The following is a 14,474-nucleotide window of genomic DNA, read 5'->3' on the forward strand; positions in this document are numbered from 1 at the left end:
GCAACGGCGCGGGTGTGGGTGGGGATGGCAAATAGAGAGAGAGAGAGAACGGGGGCGGACAGCCATTTACGTACCCATCTCTTTGCCGCCCGCCAGCGGTCGGCAAAGAGTCTTTGCCGTCCGCTGGTGGGCGGCAATGAGGTGGGGCTGGTGGGTCGTTACGGTTTAGACCTCCACTGGACCCCACTCACCTCTTTGCCGTCCGCCAGCTGACGACAAAGAAACTTTGCCGTCAGCTGGCGGATGGCAAATAAATAGCTGATGGCAAAGGGCCTCTTTGATGTCCGTTTAGTTTAAGCAGACGGCAAAGGCCCTCTTTGCCGTCAGCTGGCAGACGGCAAGGAGGTGGCAGATGGCAAAGTGCCATATTCCAGTAGTGTCAAGATCTTTTCTAGCGCCGTTGCCGGGGGAGGTGAGTGCTTGGAGGTATATCTTTAGATCTTGCAATTAAATCTTTTAGTTTCTTGTTTTATCACTAGTTTGATTTATAAAAAGAAAACAAAAAATGGAATTGAGGTGGTCTTATATTATTCATCTTTATCATGTCTTTCTTGAAAATGATGGAGCGGAAAATTGTGCTCAATTGATAGAAGAAGAATTCAGTAAAATGTTTGACAAAAAACTTTGAATGATGAGCATGATTGTAATGTTGTTAAAGCCATAAGCTTGGGGATGCTATGTTTGATGAAGATGATATTTCTAGTCCCCCATGTTTTGATGAGAAAATTTATTATGATGATTGCATGCCTCCTATTTATGATGATTTTGTTGATGAAAGTAGATTTGGTGAGGTCATGACTTTATTTAATGATGAATCCACTATTTCGGAAGAGGTTTCAATTGATTATAACAACAAAGTTCCTATCTATGATGATTATGATGATGACATATATGTTATAGAGAACAATTATAAGCATGAACTTGTCATTATGATTTTAATTTTCAATCCCATGGTAGTTATTTTGTTGAGTTTGCTCCCACTACTATTCATGAAAATGAATTTGCTTATGTGGAGAGTAATATAAATTATATGCTTGTGGGTCATGAAAAGAATACTTTATATGATAGTTATATTGTTGATTTCATTCATGATGCTACTAAAAATTATTATGAGAGAGGAACATATGCTTTTACATATTGCAATAATATCAAGTTTTCTCTCTACGTGTTAAAAATCTTGAAGTTTTGCTTGTTTTACCTTCCGATGCTACTTGATTCTTGCTCCCATAAATTCTTTGCTCACAAAATCCCTATGCATAGGAAGTGGGTTACGCTTAAATGTGGTTGCCATGTGTTTCATGATGCTCTCGTTATGTTTCAATTCATATCTTTTATACGAGCATCATTGAAATCATCATGCCTAGCTAAAAGGAATTAAACCAAATTGCTTGTTGGGAGACAACCCAACACATTACCCCTACTGTTTTTATGTGTTCACATGATTTTGCTACTGTATTAATCATGTTTTATTGCTTTTGTTTCAATAAGTGCCAAGTAAAGCCTTTGGGATTATGTTTGGTGATAGTTGATTTGATCTTGTTGGAAAACAGAAACTTTTACGTCCAGTAAAACAATTTTCAAAAATCACAAAAGTGACAACAACTTCTAATTTTTGTTTATACAAGATTGGTATACAAATTGCCTACATCATCCTAATTTGTCAGAATGTTTGGAGTAGCAGAACTATGGTTAGAGTACAAATTACTATAGACAGTTCTATTTTTGACAGATTTTGTTTTTCAATGCATAGTTTGCTTGTTTTCTAGTTTCTATGGCTTATATTGCTCAATATAAATTGTGGAAATTATAAGGTACAGTCGGCATTGTGTGAGGACAATTATGAATCTTGTCTTTGACAGTACCAAAGTGAATGATTTGTCTTTATCATACTAACCCATCTCACGATCTTCCATTAAGTTTTGTGTGATTGAAGTTTTCAAGTTTTGGGTGAGATATCGATATGAGGAGAATAAGGAGTGATAAGACCCTAAGCTTGGGGATGGCCAAGGCACCCCTAATGTAATATTCAAGTTAGATCCAAGCAACTAAGCTTGGGGATGCCCCGGAAGGCATCCCCTCTTTTGTCTTCAACATTATCGGTAACCTCACTTGCAGCTATATTTTTATTTGTCACATGATATGAGTTTTGCTTGGAGCATCATTTTCTTTTGTTTTTATTTGGTTGCTGTTATTTAGAATAATGTTTTGCATCATCTATTTCAATAAAAATGTCAAGTATAGCCTTTTCCATGCTTATTTTGCAAGTCTATATGTGGCTGTTTGAAAACAGAAAGTTGCACGCTAGTCCATGAATTCTTGAAAAAAGTCAGAATGTGATAAAATGTTGAAACTTTTGGCACAATAAGCTGTGGTAAATTTTCTACAGTGTGGTAATTTTTCAAAAAAATTGGAATTAAATAAATATTGATATTCTTACATCCTTTACAGACTGTCCTGTTTAGACAGATTGATGTTACGTTTGCTTGTTTAATGATTCCATTTGAGGATAGGAGTATTAAATATGTAGAGACATTTAGTATGCAATGTTGAATAATAATTTTAGTGATTCGCTAAAGTAGAGAATGATAAGGTTTTGCATTGATTTATACTAACTTATCTCTCAGGTTCTTGTTGTGTTTTGTGTGGATGAAGTTTTTGAAATTTAAGGAAACCGTGATATAAAAGGAATTAAGGAGACACAAAAGCTCAAGCTTGGGGGTACCCAAGGCATCCCAAGATAATATTTCAAGAAGTCTCAAGCATCTAAGCTTGGGGCCCTAGTAGGCATCCCACCTTTCTTCATCAAGAATTATCGGTTAGTATCGGTTAAACCTAAGTTTTTGCTTCTCCACATGATTTGTGCTATTCTTGAAATGTCATTTTATTTTGTTTTGCTTGTTGTTTTAATAAGTCACTTAGACCTGAAAGTTTTTAAATAAAAGAGAGTCCTCAATTAGCTACCCATTTACTTAACTACTAACTTGGTCTTTGATACGTCCCCAACGTATCTATAATTTTTTGATTGTTCCATGCTATTATATTATCCATCTAGGATGTTTTATATGCATTTATGTGCTATTTTATATGATTTTTGGGACTAACCTATTAACCTAGAGCCCAGTGCCAGTTTCTGTTTTTTCCTTGTTTTTTGAGTTTTACAGAAAATGAATACCAAACGGAGTCCAATTGACGTGCCAATTTTTGATGATTTTTTATGGACCCAAAGAAGCCCCCGGAGTAAAAGAGTTGGGCTAGAACAGTCCCGGGCCATCCACGAGGGTGGGGGGCCCGCCCTACCCCCCCAGGGCGCACCGCCCTAACTCGTGGACGACTCAGGAACCACCCTGACTTGTTCCCGACGCCAAAATTCCTATAAATACTGAAACCTCCAGAAAATAACCTAGATCAGGAGTTGCGCCGCCTCTAACCTCTGTAGCCACCGAAAACCAATCTAGACCCATTCTGGCACCCTACCGGACGGAGGAATCCATCACTGGTGGCCATCTTCATCATCCCGGAGCTCTCCATGACAAGGAGGGAGTAGTTCACCCTCGGGGCTGAGGGTATGTACTAGTAGCTATGTGTTTGATCTCTCTCTCTCTCTCTCTCGTGTTCTTGATTCGACACGATCTTGATGTATCAGGAGCTTTGCGATTATAGTTGGATCTTATGATGTTTCTCCCCCTCTACTCTCTTGTAATGGATTGAGTTTCCCTTTGAAGTTATCTTATCGTATTAAGTCTTTAAGGATTTGAGAACACTTGATGTATGTCTTGCATGGGATACCCGTGGTGACAATGGGGTATTCTATTGATCCACTTGATGTATGTTTCGGTGATCAACTTGCGGGTTCCGCGACCTTGGGAATCTATGCACAGGGGTTGGCACATGTTTTCGTCTTGACTCTCCGGTGGACACTTTGGGGCACTCTTTGAAGTTCTTTGTGTTGGTTGAATAGACGAATCTGAGATTGTGTGTTGCATATCATATAATCATACCCAGAGATACTTGAGGTGACATTGGAGTATGTAGGTGACATTAGGGTTTTGGTTGATTTGTGTCTTAAGGTGTTATTCTAGTACGAACTCTTGAATAGATCGATCAGAAAGAATAACTTTGAGGTGGTTTCGTACCCTACAATAATCTCTTCGTTTGTTCTCCGCTATTAGTGACTTTGGAGTGACTCTTTGTTGCATGTTGAGGGATAATTATGTGATCCAATTATGTTATTATTGTTGAGAGAACTTGCACTAGTGACAATATGAACCCTAGACCTTGTTTCAATGCATTGCAATACCGTTTTCGCTCATTTTTATCATTAGTTAACTTGCTGTTTTTATATTTTCAGATTACAAAAACCTATATCTACCATCCATATTGGACTTGTATCACCATCTCTTCGCCGAACTATTGCACCTATACAATTTACCATTGTATTGTGTGTGTTGGGGACACAAGAGACTTTGCTATTTGGTTGCAGGCTTGTTTGAGAGAGACCATCTTCATCGTACACCTCCCATGGATTGATAAACCTTAGGTCATCCACTTGAGGGAAATTTGCTGATGTCTGTAACATCCCAAATTTTCAATTTGGATGTTATACATAGAGCATCCATGCATATCATATTTTAATGCATTTCTTTTCGTGATCCTCGAAATCCTAAGCAACTCAAGGACCCTCGGAGAGAGTTGGCGATTTCCCTGTTTTCATATTTGGGTTTTACCAAATATCAAAACGAGGATTTTTGGTTTTAATTATTTTTCGCTCCGAAAATATTTCGTACTAAAATATATGAGAGGGGATAATATGAATTCTCCAAAATAAATGAAATATTGGAGGAAAAATATTAAAATCATTTATTTGGATTTTTCTTGCATTAGAAAAATTGCATGTTTTCAAAATTGCATTTTAGGGCCAAGAAAATGTTCATCTTGTTCTAAATATTTTATTTAGACAGTGAAAATTTATTTTGGAATTTTGGAATTTTTATTTTATTTTCTAGAATTTATTTTTTGTTTGGCCGAATTAATTATAAAAAAACTTCCAGTGCCCGACTGGGCCAAGGCCCAGCCGAGCCGGCCCGTCTTCCCCGCGCCGCCTTCTCCTGCCAGGAGGCCGCGCGCCGCCGCCGCCGACTCGGACCGGAGTCCGACCGGACTCCTCCTCCCCGCCGCCTTGCCCCCTCCTCCAAGCCACCCCTCCCCCTCCTTAAATACCCCTGAGCCCCCCCGCCACCACCACCAAACCCCGCCGCCGCAGCCCCGCCTCCCGCAGCCGAGCCACGCCGCCGCCTCCCGTGCTGTGCTGCCGCCGCCGCCGCCCCTCGCCGCGTCATGCCGCCTCGCCCCGCCACCCCGCAAGCCCGTCGCCCCGCCACACGAGCCCCACCTCACCGGAGAGGTAACGCGCCGTTCGTCGTCGCCGGTTTTTTTAGAAAACCGATTCGGTTTCTTTAGAAAAACCCTAGTTCGTTTTTTCTTTAGATCGGTTCGCCGATTTTCCCGGTTCTTCTATTTAGCGGACATCCGTCCGTATGTTCGTTTCAACGAACGGTTTTCGGTCGATAGTTACAGACAACGAACGTTCGTTCGTTAGCCTGTTCGTTAGTTTTCTTTTTATCGGATTTTTCCGCGATTATTTTCAATCGCGATTTTCGTTTCTGTTTATCTTTTCGCTTGTTAGTCAGAATCAGGCGATTCAAGCGCCTAGATCTTCGTCTCGAGACCCTCTTTCCGCTTAACCAACTTGAACAAGGTTTTGGTACTGTAAAAATTGACCTTAGTTCAGATTAGTAAACAGATCTTGTTTCCTTCGCCGTTTGAGTTTCGTTGCTCCGTTTGATTTGATTCTTTTTGCAAACCGGAGTTCCTAAGTTGAACTTTCCGGTTAGATCTTCTTATTTGAGTTTTACCCGTGCTTCTTTGTTTGTTGCTTATGTATGCTATTGTTTGTTTGCGATAGATTTTCCAGAGTGCGAAGCGTGTTATTTGGAGTCTCTAGGTTACGCGCATCGTTAGCAAGGCAAGTAACACTTTGATCATATCCCTTTATCACCCAGTTTTTATGCATTATTTCCAATCCTCAAACATTGCATGATTAGGGTGACATTAACTTGTGGGTTGGGAAGTAGTTGATGAGGTAGAACCTATTGCCCTATTACATTCAAACCCTTGGGAGTTACTGCTACGTATTTCTTATATAGCTATGATATGCTCGTAGACGTGGTTTGGGCGAGTGAAATCCATGACAGATGTGAGATTGATAATTAATGGTTTAACTTAAGGTGGCAACGTAAATACACATCTGGGTGGATTGAGGCACCTAGAGTACCCAGTGTTGCCTGTATTTCTGGAAATCCTGGAGTACCCGTGTGATCTTCCTATGGACCGCCACCCAGGCTCAAAGGGAACTGAGATGATTCATGATAGAAACTTCCGTGTGCAGCCACAAGCTATTATGGGCTCTAGAATAGTTGAGTAAGTTACGTGAAGCTCTTGAAGAGGTGGATCTGTAGGTAGTGGGTTTGTAGGTTTGGTGTGGTCTACCCGGAGTAGAGAGTTAATGTTTCTGAAAGATTGTGTATCGGTCATCCGTTTCTCAAACACCATGTAGTGCGAGGAATCCAATGGAGGCGATCGAGTCTTGTGGGGAAAAGTGCGCAATCCTCTGCAGAGTGTACAAACTAATCATGGTTAGCCGTGTCCCCGGTTATGGACAATCTTGAGTATCTTGTACTTGGAGTATCTTAAGTATCTCATCACTCTTAATTAATATTGTTGGGTTGTTAATCACTTTAATTGGGATTGAGTTGGAGGAACCTTCTCAATGATGTTGCAACTACCATGATAGTAAATTAAAAAAATCTATTCCTTTATGGTAGGGAAAATTTGCTTTTCGCAAAACTGTAACCATAGAGCTTTCCACCAGCCAAATATGCATGTAGTGATAGCATTATTCTGTTCTTGCTTTACTGCGTTACTTTGCCAGCATATTCCATGTCCTGACCCGTTTTCGCGCTGCAACGTATTATGTTGCAGACTTTTCAGACGAGGAGTAAGGTTCGTTAGGTCGTTGTCGTGCAGCTCAGCTATGCCGTTGGAGTTGATGGACTCACTTTATCTTCCAAGCATTCCACTGTTATCATATTAGATGGCCTTAAGCCATATTTATTGTAATAAAATCTCTTTTGAGGCATTCGATGTAATAAGTGTGTGATTGCTACTCTATTATAAATCCTCCGAGTACTGTGTGTGTGTCAGCATTACCGATCCAGGGATGACACTGAAGCACAGAGACTTGACCGTTTAAGGTCGGGTCGCTACAAAGATGGTATCAGAGCACACGATGAGTGTAGGACACGACCACTAAGATAAAACCATAGGTCACTCTTCTCTTCTCATTTGTGACTCCTCTCCATTTTCTACTCTTTAGGATGGCGGAGATGAAGAACAAGTTTGCACAACCAGAGGAAGAATCACCTTTTGGACGACACTTGAAGGAAGTCACTAGGTACTTGAACAATGGAATACCAAGCTTCACTGGGACATACCACGCCACTTTACCAGAAGAGGAGCGATGGATGATTCAAGTTCAAGTTCCAGGAAGGACTTTCACGCCAGTCACTAAACCTATTGAATTTTCCTTCGACGCACCAACCTGGAGTTTAGGAAAGAGTATGGCAGTTCACATCACCATGGGACGCATTGGAGAAGTATATCACAAGGATCTTAAGGACACTATCTACCAGATATGTGGACGCCGAGACGAGCAATGGGACATGATCAACACCAGGAAGGATAGATCAATTGCAGCTTTCATCCAGGAACTAAACCAACACATTCAACGTCAAGAGAATTAGATGTGCACAGACATGATAGATTTGAAGAAGGCGAAGACAAGGATCATTGAGCTGGAAGAAGAACTTAAGTCAATGGATATGAGGAGGAAATTGCAACACTACTGGAGAAGAATGACGACCTGATTAAGAAGATCGGAATATTCATGGGAGACCCCACTCCAGTAGAAGAAGATGAAGAACCCAAGGAGATTCGTCCGGAGGACTACATCATCATCGACGACACCGACACTGACCCTAGTGATGACTACTTTGAAGACGAAGCTGGAGCAGATATCATGGAGTCTTCCACCGATCAAAATTTCTAGATGACCACCCAATGATTAGTAGTATTCCCCCATGTATTCAGTAGTAGTTGAGCACTTTTGCGATAGTTCTAGACCGCTTGTATGCCCTTGCTTGATTGATTGAGTGAAATGATTGTGTTTGTCTCATGTGCATATGGGTAGTGCCTTCTCATTAGACCTCATTCTATTCTAATCTCTTCCATCTAAACCCATCAGATGCCTCCGAGACGTGACCCCGGATTTGGCCTCCCGTTGGAGCTCACTTAGTCGATCCAGCAGCAGAACACCTTGATGCAATTGCTAGTTCAGAACCAGGGTAACAACAACAACAACAACCCACCGCCAGTGGACAACCTAGCCCATTTTCTAAGGTTACAACCGCCGGTGTTTTCCAGTAGCATCGAGCCTATAGTTGCTGATGATTGGCTACGCCGTATTGGAAGGGAGTTGACCACCGCAGGTTGCACATATGCTGAGAAGGTGCGCTTTGCTACACATCAATTGGATGGACCAACAGCCTCATGGTGGGAGAAATACACGGCCACATTCCCCATAGCCAACGTCACTTGGGACCAGTTTCAGCAAGCTTTCCACACAGCCCATGTCTCAACTGGAGCCTTGAATATGAAGAAATGTGAGTTTCGCAACTTACGCCAGGGGAATCGTACTGTGGCTCAGTACGTGGATGAGTTTAGCAAGTTATCTCGCTATGCCCCTCATGTCATGGCCACAGATGCCGCAAAGCAGGAGAAGTTTATGGAGGGGCTGAATGATGAGATGAGTATGCAGTTGATGGTAGCAACCTTCAACAACTACCAGGAGTTGGTAGATAAGTCTCTTATGATTGAAGCGAAGCAGCAGCAGATTGAGAGCCGTAAGAGGAAGTATGGACAAGGGAGGTATAACTCAGGAGCTCAATAGAAGCCTCGCCTAACCCCGAACTCGGGAGGACTTGTTCATAACCATGGAGGTCATAACCACACCATAGGAGGATCGCATAACCATAATGGTACTAAGAATGGGAATGGAATGGAACCAATAACAATCAGAACCGCACCAATCCAGCCACACCCGCCAAAAGATATCTAAGTCACGTTACTTGCTTCAAGTGCGGGAAGACTGGACACTATGCCACGGAGTGCCCTGAAGGAAAGAATGGAAACGGAAATGGGAGCGCTAGGAAGAAGCCCAATCCATTCAACAAAGGACAAGTGAACCACATTAATGTGGAGGAGGTTGAAGAGCAGCCGGACGCGGTAATAGGTAAGTTTTTGGTTCAGTCATTTACCGCTCTTGTTCTATTTGATACTGGTGCATCGCATTCATACATATCAAGGGGATTCATGGATAAGTTTAAACTACCAACCCAAACCCTTAGGACCCCTCTCTTAGTGAGTTCACCTGGAGCAGAGTATATGGCTAGTCGATGGTGCGACTAGATACCCCATACCATTGGCACCCATGTTTTTCTGTCCGACCTAATTATCTTGGAGTCACAAGGATTGGATGTGATATTAGGCATGGACTGGATGTCAAAGTATGGAGGAAGTATTGATTGTGCTAGTAAGTCGATTTATCTCACCACCCCGGAGGGAAAAAGGATTAAGTATGTATCTAGGCATGTGCCTAGGAGGAGCCAAGTGAATACCCTCACGGGAGTTGTTCAGGAGGAAGTGCCTATAGTGAGGGATTGCCCGGATGTTTTTCTAGAGGAGTTACCAGGCATGTCACCGGATCGAGACATCGAGTTTTTGATTGAGCTATTGCTAGGGACAGGGCCAATATCCAAGAGACCCTATCGGATGCCCGCAAATGATCTGGAGGAGATTAAGAAATGGATCAAGAAGTTATTGGAGAAAGGTTACATTCGAAGGAGTTCACCACCTTGGGGAGTCCCCAGTAGTTTTGGTTGAGAAGAAGGATAAATCCCTAAGAATGGTTGTTGATTATCGGGCCTTGAATGAAGTGACGATTAAGAACAAGTACCCACTGCCGATGATCAATGATCTGTTTGATCAGCTGCAAGGAGCTAAGGTGTTTTCAAAGATCGATTTGCGATCGGGATACCATCAGTTGAAGATTCGAGAGAAATATATACCAAAGACAGCATTCACCACGCGTTATGGATTATATGAGTATACGGTCATGTCGTTTGGACTGACTAATGCCCCTGCCTATTTCATGAGCATGATGAACAAGGTATTCATGGAATATTTGGACAAGTTTGTTGTGGTGTTTATTGATGATATTATGGTATACTCGAAGAATGAAGAGGAGCACAAGGAGCATTTGCGATTAGTTCTTGAGAAACTCAGGGAACACCAGTTGTATGCCAAGTTCAGCAAATGCGAGTTTTGGTTAAAGGAAGTTGGATTCCTTGGACATGCTATACCAGGAGAAGGTATAGCAGTAGACCCCAGCAAGGTTCAGTCAGTCACTGAAGGGTTGGCACCCACTTCAGTTAGCGAGATCCGCAATTTTCTTGGACTCGTAGGATACTATCGGAGATTCGTTGAGAATTTTTCCAAGATTGCGAAGCCAATGACGAAGTTATTGAAGAAGGATACCAAGTTTAAATGGACGGAAGATTGCGAGGCAAGTTTCTAGGAGTTGAAGAAACGTTTGACTACAGCCCCACTACTCACACTGCCAGATATACATAAGGATTTCCAAGTGTATTGCGACGCCTCTCGCTTGGGACTTGGATGTTTTCTTATGTAGGACGGAAGAGTTGTTTCGTATGCCTCGCGACAACTAAAACCTCACGAGTTGAATTATGCCACGCATGATTTGGAGTTAGCAGCCGTAGTGCATGCATTGAAGACTTGGAGACATTACCTTATTGGAAACCGTTGTGATGTGTACACGGATCATAAGAGTTTGAAGTACATCTTCACACAGAAGGAACTAAACCTTAGGCAGAGGAGATGGTTGGAGCTTATAAAAGATTATGACATGAAGCTACACTATCATCCAGGAAAGGCCAATGTCGTAGCAGACGCTTTGAGCCGGAAGAGTTATGCTAATATCCTTGCGAGTAAGGGAGTACCGAAGGAGTTGGCAGAGGATATCATGGAACTGCGATTAGAGATTGTTCCTAGAGGTTTTGTTGCAACAATGGAAGTTCAGTCTACATTGTTAGGAAAGATTCGAGAAGCTCAAAAGGATGAAAAAGAGATTGCCGAGATAAAGGAGAAGATGAGCAAAGGAAAGGCCAAAGGCTTTCATGAGGATGAGCACGATACCTTATGGTTTCAGGACCGGATATACGTTCCCAATAACACAGAGATCAGGAAGTTAATACTATAGGAGGCCCATGACTCACCATACTCGATACACCCCGGAAACACCAAGATGTATTTGGATTTGAAGGAACGTTTTTGGTGGACGGGTATGAAGAAGGATATTGCCGAGTATGTAGCCGTATGTGATGTATGTCAAAGAGTGAAGGCAGAGCATCAAAAGCCGGCAGGATTGTTACAGCCTATGCCGATACCCGAGTGGAAGTGGGATAAACTTGGCATGGACTTTATCACCGGATTGCCCAGGACCAAATCAGGATATGATTCCATATGGGTAGTAGTTGATCGCTTGACCAAAGTGGCTCACTTTGTCCCAGTGAAAACCACTTATACAAGTGCGAAGTTGGCCAAGATATATGTGTCCAGGATCATATGTCTGCATGGAGTTCCGAGGACCATCGTATCAGATAGAGGAACATAGTTTACCTCAAAGTTTTGGCATCAGTTACACCAGACCTTGGGCACAAGACTGGAGTTCAGTACGGCGTTTCACCCGCAGACGGATGGACAGACAGAGAGAGTCAATCAGATTTTGGAGGACATGTTGAGAGCCTGTGCGCTAGATTATGGATCTAGTTGGGATGAAAATTTGCCTTACGCGGAGTTCTCATACAACAATAGTTACCAAGCCAGTTTGAAGATGGCACCGTTCGAAGCCCTATATGGACGAAGGTGTAGAACACCGTTAATGTGGGATGAAGTAGGAGACCGATAGTTGTTTGGACCAGACTTGATCAAGGAGTCTAAAGAGAAGGTTAAGCTGATTCGTGATAGACTGAAGATTGCTCAGTCCAGGAAGAAGAGTTATGCAGACTCGAAACGCAAGCAAGTAACCTATGAAATTGGAGACAGAGCATATCTGCGAGTATCACCCTTGCGAGGAGTGAAACGTTTTGGAGTTAAGGGAAAGTTAGCCCCGAGATTTGTAGGACCGCATCGTGTTTTGGAACGGATGGGAGAAGTTGCCTACAAGTTGGAGTTACCTGAAGGACTGTCAGGAGTTCATGACGTGTTCCACGTTTCACAGTTGAAGAAGTGTCATGCAGAGATGGCCGATATACCGTTAAGAGATAGTACCCTTGGAGGTGATTCAGTTGGACAGTGATTTGACTTATGAGGAAAAGCCAGTTAAGATTCTTGACGTTGCTAGTCGAGTCACCCGCAGCAAGGTTATCAAGTTTTGTAAAGTTCAGTGGAGCCACCACACCGAGGATGAAGCCACCTGAGAACAAGAGGATGATCTCCACAAAGACCGCCCACACCTATTTTCTAGCCAACCAGAATCCCGAGGGCGAGATTCATTTTAAGGGGGGTAGGTTTGTAACATCCCAAATTTTCAATTTGGAATGTTATACATAGATCATCCATGCATATCATATTTTACTACATTTCTTTTCGTGATCCTCGAAATCCTATGCAACTCAAGGACCCTCGGAGAGAGTTGGGGATTTCCCTGTTTTCATATTTGGGTTTTACCAAATATCGAAACGAGGATTTTTGGTTTTAATTATTTTTCGCTCTGAAAATATTTCATACTAAAATATATGAGAGGAGATAATATGACTTCTCCAAAATAAATGAAATATTGGAGGAAAAATATTAAAATCATTTATTTGATTTTTGTTTGGATTTTTTTTGCATTAGAAAAATTGCACGTTTTCAAAATTGCATTTTAGGGCCACGAAAATGTTCATCTTGTTCTAAATATTTTATTTAGACAGTGAAGATTTATTTGGCATTTTTAGATTTTTATTTTCTTTTGTAGGATTTATTTTCTGTTTGGAGGAATTAATTATAAAAAAAACTTCCAGCGCCCGACTGGGCCAAGGCCCAGCCGAGCCGGCCCATGTTCCCCGCGCCGTCGTCTCCTGCCAGGAGGCCGCACGCCGCCGCCGCTGCCGTTGACTCGGACTGGAGTCCGAGCCGGACTCCTCCCCGCCGCCTTCCCCCTCCTCCAAGCCACCCCTCCCCTCCTTAAATACCCCTGAGCCCCCCGCCACCACCACCAAACCCTGCCGCCGCAGCCCCGACTCCCGCAGCCGAGCCGCGCCGCCGCCACCCACGCCTCGCCGCCGCCGCTACAGCGTCGCCTCGCCCCGCCGCCCCGCAAGCCCGTCGCCCCGCCACCCAAACCCCACCTCGCCGGAAAGGTAACGCGCCGTTCGTCGCCGCCGGTTTTTCTAGAAAACCGATTCGTATTTTTAGAAAAACCCTAGTTCATTTTTTTCTTTAGATCGGTTTGCCGGTTTTCCCGGTTATTCTATTTAGCGGACGTTCGTCCGTACGTTCATTTCAACGAACGGTTTTCGCTCGATAGTTACAGACAACGAACGTTCGTTCGTTAGCCTGTTCGTCAGTTTTATTTTTATCGGATTTTTCCGCGATTATTTTCAATCGCGATTTCTGATCTGATTTTCGTTTCTGTCTATCTTTTCGCTCGTTAGTCAGAATGAGGCGATTCAAGCGCCTAGATCTTCGTATCGAGACCCTCTTTCCACTTAACCAACTTGAACAAGGTTTTGGTATTGTAAAATTTGACCTTAGTTCAGATTAGTAAACAGATCTTGTTTCCTTCGCTGTTTGAGTTTCGTTGCTCCGTTTGATTTGATTCTTTTTGCAAACCGGAGTTCTTAAGTTGAAATTTTGGGTTAGATCTTCTTATTTGAGTTTTACCTGTGCTTCTTTGTTTGTTTCTTATGTATGCTATTGTTTGTTTGCGATAGAATTCCCAGAGTGCGAAGTGTGTTATTTGGAGTCTCTAGGTTACGCGGATCGTCAGCAAGGCAAGTAACACTCTGATCATATCCCTTTATCACCAAGTTTTTATGCATTAGTTCCAATCCTCAAACATTGCATTATTAGGATGACATTAACTTGTGGGTTGGGAAGTAGTTGATGAGGTAGAACCTATTGCCCTGTTACATTCAAACCCTTGGGAGTTACTTCTACGTATTGCTTATATAGCTATGCTATGCTCGTAGACGTGGTTTGGGTGAGTGAAATCCATGACAGATGTGAGATTGATAATT

This window comes from Triticum urartu, chromosome 1A (genome assembly GCF_056163025.1).
Source record: "Triticum urartu cultivar PI428250 chromosome 1A, HENAU_Tu73, whole genome shotgun sequence".
In the NCBI taxonomy this organism is placed as follows: Eukaryota; Viridiplantae; Streptophyta; class Magnoliopsida; order Poales; family Poaceae; genus Triticum; species Triticum urartu.